A 9,994-nucleotide genomic window follows, 5' to 3' on the forward strand; every position below is an offset into this window, starting at 1 on the left:
ACCGACATATGTGAGGCAATAACTGCGCCATTTTCTTTCCACAAAAAAGAATTTTGAATTAATATATCCTTTATAGCGATGAAAGCGATGAAAATGAAAATTATGGTGGTAGTAAAAACTTTACTTTCGTCTAAAGTCATTCAAAGGTGCTCTTTCGTAGATCGAGTGGGGTCTCCGTTGCGCTTTTCTTCTTTCCCTGCGTCACTGCTGGTCGCGTGATGTGGCCAGGAGCCCTTGGCGCTCGGCGACTTCCAAAGCTGGGCTCACGGCCCGGAATTGGGTCTTCGGGTCGGAGCTGTGCACCGCAACCTCCCACTCTTCGCGGTTTCAGAACTGCAGGTCCATCGGCGGTGTATCCCGTTGACATTCATGCAGTATATGAGCTAAGTCGGCCCTATTTTGACCACATAGCTTACACTGGGGCGAGAATGAAAAAGAAAATTGGTTTTCTGGGGAAAGGAAATGGCGCTGTATCTGTCACATATCGGCGGACACCTGAACCGCTCCGGTAAGGGACGGGATAAAGGAGGGAGTGAAAGAAAGGAAGAAAGAGGTGACGTAGTGGAGTGCTCCGGAATAATTTCGACCGCCTGGGTATCTTTAACGTGCACTGACATCGCACTGCACACGGGCGCCTTAGCGTTGTGCCTCCATAAAGACGCAGCCGCCGCGGTCGGGTTCGAATCCAGGATCTCCGGCTCAGTAGCCGAGCGCCCTAACCACTGAGCCACCACGGCGGGTTAAAGCGATCGCAGTTTCTGACTTTCCGTGCCATTCTTTAATCTAAATTCACCGAGAAGAAGAAAATGCAACAAACAATTCATTTCGAGCACGTGGTCTACAGCGCACCTAAGGGCGATCTTTGGGAGCGTCGGCAAACGTTCAGCCATTCTTTCCTAGGCCTCGGCCTTCACAACTGTGCTCACTGAATCACTGAAGCTGACACAGCCGCACAACACTACCGCCTCTGTCTCCACTTCTAGGCGACAACTCGCTCACCTCGGCATTCAATCCTCCACCCAGTTCTTTCGCTTCCTAAACCCTTGCCTCGCTCCTTGCTCTCTTCGCTGGTCGTCGCTTCCATCCCGGTCCTTAATTCTGGTCGCCGCACGGCCCGTGCTTACTATCAGCAACACCGTAACGCCTCCTTTTACAAGGTCAAATACATAGACGCTGCCGCAAACCCCGCCCTTCACGCCTTTCCCTCGGTCGTAGTCGATCGCCACGGTTGCCTTCTCACGGCTGCCTTCATTCGCTCTTTGAAATCTCAAATGGCCGAAGAACTCGCAGTAGCCCTCGCCATGACCCTCCGTAGCTCCGCTCCTTGTGACTACGTCTTTACCGACTCCTCTTCTGCTGTCTGACTCGCCGCACATCGCACTGCTGTGCGACTCCTCCGTCACCTCTTTCCTCGAGATTCGCCTCACAATCTGGTCTGGACCCCAGGTAACATGGCTTTTGAGGGAAATCAACAGGCGAATCTCTGGCGCGCTCCTACCGGGCTGACTTGCCTTCGGCCACCTCCAATGACCCGGAACTCCGTTTCGACCCCATACCCCCGGTATCCTCCGAGACTATAGAGCATAACTTTTCGCTCCCAATGCCGATACCCCCTTGCTCATCCTCGCCTCCACCGCGAGGTTCCCATTTCCCTTAACAACTTGAAACCGCCACCTACCCTAACCCAACACGTTACCACCGTCTTTACACTAGCTGCTACCGCGACAATTGCCCGCTATGCGGAAAACATGCAACTCTCACACAGTCTGTGCCTGCCAGGCCATTTGGGCTGCGCCACAACTGTATTGTGCCGCACGCGTTGTCTGCTGTACCTGGGGTGCGGCGAGCCAGGGCTCCTACCTCAAGACGTCCCTCCTTTCCATCCGACTCCAAGCCGTCTTATCTCCACACTTAGGCACAAAAAAATAAAACGGGGGTGTAACGAGGATATAACGCGTATGTTTGAGCGTTCGCTGCGCCGTGAGAAGGCGCAGGACAAAAGGCTGCGTTGAACTCATATATACAGTTGCAGCATTTTATTTCATCCCCGGGTTTCTGTTGGGAACGTCGTCAAGGTATGAGGTTTATGCTCGTTTTTTTTATTTTCGCCTCGTAGAATTAATTTTTTTCGTGTTTTCATAACACGCTCAAGATTACTCCGAGGCTCGAGCGAGAGGGAGGTTTCACCCTGCAGAATATCCGTAACCTGAAACCGCGTATCTGTATCGTACGCCCATATCGTCTTTTCTTTTGGCACTGAGGTTGCTCTTTACATGCGTTTGCTTTTGCGTGTGCATATATGCTTTTGTACCCTTTAGAATGTTTGTTGAAGGTGCATCAACTTTCAGCCTGTATTATGTTTTTATTGCTCCATTTTTTCAGATTTCTCAGAGCTATAGAAAATTTCGGCCATTATTATTTGCTGGTGGCGTAGTCCTCCGTACATTGTGTGTTAAATGGTGCATACATATGCGTCTCCTGTTTGTATTCATTTAAATGCAAAGAGCACATCTAATAAACTGAAATTACATCTGTATTGCGCTCCTATTTCCTGTTATATGGGCGGGATCGGGCGACATTTTGAATAAATATTTAATTTGTGTGTAAAATTCTAGCACATTTCATGTTCTTGTGGCGGGAGCAGTGCAGCACGAAACAAAGAAGAGAGAGGCGGGAATCAACGCTGACTAACAACCAGATTTTTAATCCACGTTCGATCGAATATATACATATCGCTCGGCAATAAGGAGAGGACAGAAGCATGACAAACGCATAAGATGTACACGTGGTAAAAGATTTGGATAACGCATGCAAATAATCGATTTCGCTGTCACGAAACGCTATCGAAAGTATGCTGATGCATATACGTCGCTCTTTTGCCCAATGTTGAAGGCTTCTACAATCTCCCTGGTCCGTCGATTAAAATACGACGTGATGACCATTGTGTTGATAAGCTGCGGAGCGCATTCATGCTCTCTGCAATGTTTTGCTAATTCACTGCTCATGGCGCCCTTTAGGGATATTTTGTGCTCTCGAAGTCATTCATTCAAACAGTGCCCTGTTTGACCAATGTAGGTGCATCCGCATCACAGAGGTAATTCCTAAACCCCGCTTTTCACACATTTCACATGTTCTTTTCCGGTACTTTTTCTTGCATGGATTTTTCTTTGCTCGCTGTTGACTTTGGCGCACAGGCTTCTTAATTTGTTGGGTGCTGACATGAGCACTTTTACACCAGCTCTTTCGCCTACCTTTTTGAGACTGTTGGAAATGTCATTAATGTAAGGAATGACCGCGTACGGCTTCCCTTCTTCTGATGTGGTTGAGACATATTTTCTGCCTCTAAGTGCTTGCAGAATCCCTTCTGCGACACTGGATAGCAGTCTCGTCGGGTAAACTGCTGCGTTCAGCCGACTGTTCTGGGCGTCAAAACTTCCTCGAGCTTCATGATGGCAGGATCTCGTCAATGCGGCTCTCATTGCTACTTTTGCTATGGACTATAAGAACTAGGAATAGAAATAACAAGTGAAATCTCAGAAAACAACGTTATGCGATTTCTTGACTTGACGCTAGCCTTTCTAGGCGCTCACGTATGCTGGCGGAAAGGACCACGAAGCTAGAAGCGACTGCTCCCTTAGGCATCTGCGCACTCCAAGATCATCAAGCGGGGGTAGAAAAAAACAGCAATGAGAGCCGCATTGACGAGATGCTGTCATCATGAGGTTCAAGGCAGTTTTGACACCCAAAACCGTGGGCTAAAAGCAGCAGGATACGCGACGAGACTGCTATCCAGTGTCGCAGAAGGGAGTCTGCAAGAACCTAGAGCCAGAAATTATGTCACAACCACATCAGAATAAAGGAAGCCGTACGCGGTCATTCCTTGCATTAATAGCATTTCCCGCAGTCTCAAAAGGGTAAGAGCAAGAGCTGGTGTAAAAGTGTTCATGTCAGCTCCCAACAAGTTAAGGAGCCATTGCGCCAAAGTCAACAGCGAGCAAAGAAAAAGATCAATGCAAGAAAAACGCACCGGAACAAACATGTGAAATGTGTGAAAAGGGGGTTTATAAAGTACCTCTGTCATGCGGACGCACCTACATTGGTCAAACAGGGCGCTGTTTGAATAAACGGCTTTGAGAGCAGAAAAGATCCCTAAAGGGCGCCATCAGCAGTGAATTAGCGAAACAGTGCAGAGAGCATGAATGCGCGAGATGTATATATTCGATAGAACGTGGATTTTAAATTTGGTTGTTTGTCAGCGTTGATTCCCGCCTCTCTCTTCTTTCCATCGTGCTGCGCATCCCTCTTCTTTGTTTCGTGCTTCGGGAAAAATGAGAACCTCCTGGGGACATTCCAAAGGTCCGGATGGGATATTTCTGGGAGATTTTGAGGAGATTTTGTGTTTGTTGGGTTGATTGTTGCTAGAAATAGACTTGCGTGAACTTCATCCTAATAGTCATCGTAATAGTGAAGCCACGCGCCTTCGTTGGTTTGCGGCCCGTTTCTGAGCATGGTTCTCTCCTGCCCAACCTCCTGCCGCTGGTGTCGCTGCTATAGCTGACGTCATGTGTCGAGCCTGACTACCACCAGTTATGCTCATGGTTTCACCTCTACCTACACTCAAGGTGACGCTTGCGGCTACAGTGTCCTCTAGCTATATTCAAGGTCAAACCTCCGGCTCCTCTGACGGCTTGACCTCTACCTACATTCAAAGTGAATCTTGCGGCCACCGTGACCTCTAGCTACATTCAAGGTCAAACTTGAATCACTGAGGCGTCTCGTTTATCCCACACGCTGGTCACCTGTCATCACATCCACTGTGTCCCCGCTGACGGCTCGAAAATGTGGCCTAGTGAAGCTTTTAACTTGAAAACTAATAATAATAATAATTGCTTTCGGGAGAAAGGAAATGGCGCAGTATCTCTCTCACATATCGGCAGACACCTGAACCTCGCTATAAGGTTTGGTTTGGTTTAAGGGGGTTTAACGTCCCAAAGCAACTCAGGCTATGAGGGACGCCGTAGTGAAGGGCTCCGGAAATTTCGACCACCTGGGGTTCTTTTACGTGCACTGACATCGCACAGTACACGGGCCTCTAGAATTTCGCCTGCATCGAAATTCGACCAACGCGGCCGGGATTGAACCCGCGACATTGTGGCCGGCAGCCGAGCGCCATAACCACTAAGCCACCGCGGCGGACCCCGCGCTATAAGGGAAGGGATAAAGGACGGACTGAAAGAGGAAAGGAATAGCGAGGTGCTGTAGTGGAAGGCTCCGCAATAATGTCGACCACGTGGGGATCTTTAACGTGCACGGACATCGCGCAGCACACGGGGGCCTTTGCGTTTCGCCTCCATCGAAACGTGGCCGCCGCGGTCGGATTCAAACCCGGGAACTCTGGATTAGTAGCCGAGCACCCTAATCTCTCTGTGGCCTCCAGTGTTCACAATGCCGCCCAAATTTTGCGACCAACCTTGCCATCTACTCGTCGACACCACCTCAACTTGCCAGTCACCTCACATCCATGAAGCTCGCATTCGTCGCCGAATACAATTCAAACACCTTGGTACACCACCAAAATTTTGTTTTTAAACGTACAGATCCACACTTCCGTGCTCAAACGGCTCACACACATATGCATATATATAGAACTGCCTTACACGGTGCTACCCGGCCTTCCAGTCCCCCGCCTATCTGTTCTCCCAACCCCACAGTGGCCCACCTGGCTGGCCTCCCGGGACGTGTACCTGCAACGTGCTCTCGTCACCTTGGCCTAGGATCTGTTGAACGCACAATATAAAGGCTGTTATAATAAACGTGTTACCCCACCACCACCACCACCACCACCACTTCAGTCTAGATTCCGCCGCCCTCTATTTGACAAGGAAGGAGCACTCCCTGCGCCGCACACTTGCTTTGGGCCATAAGTCGGCGGTAAACCTCTCCCGCCGTCAATAGACGAGGCAGCGTTTCGTAGAATCCGGGTCGTGATACCACTCGCGCAGGGCGTCACGCGGTAATGGCTCCACTGCCGAAGCCTTTTCTCCATCTTAGGCTTTTTTGATATGCCGCTTCCAGGCATTAGAGGTCGAAATTCCCCATCTACTGCGGGTCCCCGAACTTTGAAAACGACTAGATACTGGCGTCCGGCCGCAACGGGAATTTTATCGGACAGTTCGGCATCTTATCATGCTTGGACGCAGTTAATGCATCATCGGTCACTCCTGCACTTGATTCCATCGGCCAACCTAATAGCATTTATAATCTTTATTTTTTTTTCATTTGCATAAAAATATTTCTATTACTCTCTCAGAAAAGAAACACCCCTAAACTAACAAAATAAGGAGTAGATGAGATGAAAAGGAAGAACTGGAAAAATGTTGTTCGCGTGGGAAAGCAGTGAACGCGTCTTCAGGACAGGAAGGAAGAATATCGGGCTTACATTGCACGAATGGTTTTCAAGCACTTTTATTCCAAAGCAGTTTAAAGGGCAAACAAAAACCAGCAGCATTCTATTCATCCCTTAACAATTACGGTACTCTCACGTGGCATGCACATAGCACCATGTCCTGCGATTTGGTAGAAAGGTTCAATTTTTGGCGTCAATTTTTCTTTACCTAAAATGCATATTTTTGGTCCACGTTGAAGGAATAATTTCAACAGCTGGAGCCTCTCTAGCCTGCTTTCAAAGGTCAGGAAGCCGTGCGTCCTCAAATCCGCCTTCACAGAATTTCCGACGCATATACAGTGTAATAACTAGCGACTTCTTGCTCAACAGCATATTGTGGTTTTCGTCATGATTATTAGTCATTAAAAAAAATTCAGAACGGCGGTATAGCTGGTAAGGTGAAGAGGTAATCTGAAGCGTTGCGCGAAGCTGTATGAACGGCGGATGCCAAAAAAAGCACCACAGAAGCTGCAGGTCTGTACGTTATGTTCTAGAGAGCATTAGACATTTAAATGGGAAACAGAACAGAAACCAAAAAGTGGAGGAGCCGGGGTTCGAACCCGGGACTTCTCGCATGCAAAGCGAGCGCTCTACCTCTGAGCTACACCCCCGACGAGATTTCACGGCTCTAGTGAGTCAGTTTTTGTCGGTGTTCAGTACGAATGAACAAAAATGATTAGTATATGAAAGGAAAGCAGCAGCAGAGCCATTTTTTTCTACCTACACTTGCTAAACTATTGTGATCGGTATAGCATGACACCATTTTTTTTCGCTAGTGTACAAAAAGTGTAGCGCGGTGCACCTAAACGAACGCACTTCTTTGACTCGTAATTCAGCATGAGAACAAGATTTTCTGTACGTTTAAAAGCGAAAGCTTTACTACTACAGCCAGTGAGCCACTTCGGCTCGTCGTGCACGTCAGCCATATGCCGTGGCCAACGAACGACCTTAAGCCGCCGTTGCCTCGCAACGCCGCAGCCGCGCTTCAACAGATGGCGCCGCCGTCGACGCCGCTGCCGGCGCCGCTCGCTCCACCAGATGTGCTCCGCTGGGGTAGAGGGAGAGAAGGTGTCGCCTCGCGGCAGGCTTATATATGCGCTTCACCCTAGTGGACTCTAGTCGTTATGGAGAGCGGGAAAGAGACGCAACAACGACAGAACGAAGCGAGGAAGAGAGAACGCGCTCAAGAGACGCCAGAAGAGCGCGTCGCACGACTCGTGAAGCGTCGAAACAAAGATGCGGCTAGAATAATCGTGCCACGTCCCTGAGTGACTCTTCAACTGCGGAAGAGACCGCTTTGAGTTCTCGAGAGCATCGGAATGAGACGCTGCGTAGACGAGGTGCCTAGGAAACGAAGCTTTCGCAATTCAACTAGGGTTAACCAGAGCTAGACCACAGCCAATTTTTTTGTGAGGCTAGCCGACGAAAAATGAAGGCAGGAGTTCGGAACAAACAACGCCATTGTTTTGCTGGAAACACCGCGAATGGTTGCGATGGTGCTGAAAAGCCTTTGTTCAGCCAACATAAAGAGGTGAGCATCTTTAACGAGCCCCGAAACAGGTGGAGTCTTTATTCCGGGACCCCTGTGGTCGAATCCGTCAGCTTAGCCCTCCTGACCAAAACCCTTTGGGCCTGAAGGTCCGGGCAACCAAGCAAGGCCACCCGCCGCGGTGGCTCAGTGGTTAGAGCGCCTGACTACTGATCCGTAGTACCCGGGTTCGAACCCGACCGCGGCGGCAACGTTTCGATTGAGGCGGAACGCAAAAGGCGCCCGTGGACTGTGCGATGACAGTGAACGTTAAAGATCCCCACGTGGTCGAAATTACCCTGAGACCACCACTACGCCACCCGTTTCTACTTTTCTTCTTTCACTCCCTCCTTTATCCCCTCCTTTACAGCGCGTTTCTGGAGTCCACCGAGATATATGAGAGAGTTACTGCGTCATTTCCTACCCTAAAAAATTAAATAAGGTTTAACTACTGCTGATCTAGGTTAGAGTGCGAAGGCTGTGGTGCATCGCTGGTGTACTCAACAGACGCGGCTTGGCGGTTGAGTGCGTTCCGCACACTGTATAGGTGGCGCGCCCACCCTGCCAGCCTCGCAAGTGGCGGGGCAGTTAATGGTCGGTCACGATAGCTGGTGACCCAATGAACACCGGCGGCCTACAGGTTCAGTGCCGCGCTTCTGCCACAGCGTTGCCAATGCCAACACATGCAGCGTGTTTTCGTTGCGACTGCAGGAAAAATGAAAACGAAAGTGCACGAACCTGCCCACTGGCTCAACCTGAGCGAAAACCGCTGGCACGTGTAGATAGTATGAAGGATTGAAAGAGATACTAGAGGAAAGATTAAAAGAAAGGACGCGTATAGCAAGAACCGTGTCATCTGAAGCGACGACGACGGTTTAGCAACAGATACCCCCGGTGACCAGGAGACCCCGCCACATATGCGAGAACCCCCGGATCCCAGGTCTGTAATTAAGGACACGAAGCCACCCTGCAGCTCACATCTGTCACTACCGCCACGTAGCTTAAAGCACGACCGACGTGTCCTCTGTCCCAGGGGACCAGTTACGCCCCTTTCCTTTGGTTTCGAAGCTCCCGCTCTCTATCGACTTCGGCGGCGGCGGCTTAGTGACGTCATAGCTGTCACATGGTTCCTACTCGGTTCTAGGTCAAACTCGCGCACACAGCGAACAACCTACAAAGGGCAATAGTAAAGCTTTCGCTTTAAAACCAATTTTCACTTCATTTAATTTCATCAAGCAGGGCCGGCTCCCATTCCTCTCTGTAAGCTTGGGGTGGGAAGAGAGCGGTTGCTGTGTTGCCTCACCGGCCTGCATATTTTATTTGGCCTGGTCGACGGCAGGGGATGTGCACGAGAGCCTTGATGATAGCGGCAAATTTAGCTTCTAGTGATTAAATCGCGTACACGACTGAATGCTCATATTTCAGGATGCTGAACTGTATACTTCGCATTTAGAGAAGCCGCGCTCGCTCGGTCGGATCGTTGGCACTGAGTGACCCTGGTTAAAAAATTAGTTGCTAACCACTGCTGAACTTGGTTAGAGAGTGAAAGCTTTGGTGTATCCGGCAAGTATACAAGGCTTTGCGTCTGTAATGTTGAGTGCGTTCCGCGCACTGAATAGGCAGCGCGAGAGTTTGGTCACCCAATAAACGCTGCGGCTTATTACTTCAGTGCCGTGTGTCTGCCACAATGTTGCCAGTGCTGATCAATGCAGCCCACATTTCTATCTCTCCACCTCTACGTACCACAGAGCGCGATTGAGGCGTCCACTGACCCAAGGAGCCAGTTAGCTCCCTTTCAATTTTTTAAAATCATCGGAGAGCCGAACGTTGTAAACGCCAATGCCAACGCCAATGAACACAATGAACGTCGACGGCCTATATAAACAGGCGAGCGCTTGGTTTCGGTGGTGGCGGCGGCTGATTGACGACGTAGCTGTCATGTGGGTCACGGTCTGTTGAAGGTCAAACCCGCGCACACGGCGCACAGAGAAGAACCTACGGAGGGGAATAGTGAAGCGCTC

General features: G+C 49.8%; 1 non-coding gene across 1 annotated transcript; it reads right to left on the reverse strand.

Moving 5' to 3' along the window:
- Positions 1-6,984: 6,984 nt before the first annotated feature.
- On the reverse strand, positions 6,985-7,056 carry TRNAA-UGC (transfer RNA alanine (anticodon UGC)). The gene has a single exon. It is a non-coding gene; the product is annotated as a tRNA-Ala (tRNA).
- Between the last annotated feature and the right edge of the window lie 2,938 nt (positions 7,057-9,994).

This window comes from Amblyomma americanum, chromosome 2, assembly GCF_052857255.1.
Source record: "Amblyomma americanum isolate KBUSLIRL-KWMA chromosome 2, ASM5285725v1, whole genome shotgun sequence".
NCBI lineage: Eukaryota > Metazoa > Arthropoda > Arachnida > Ixodida > Ixodidae > Amblyomma > Amblyomma americanum.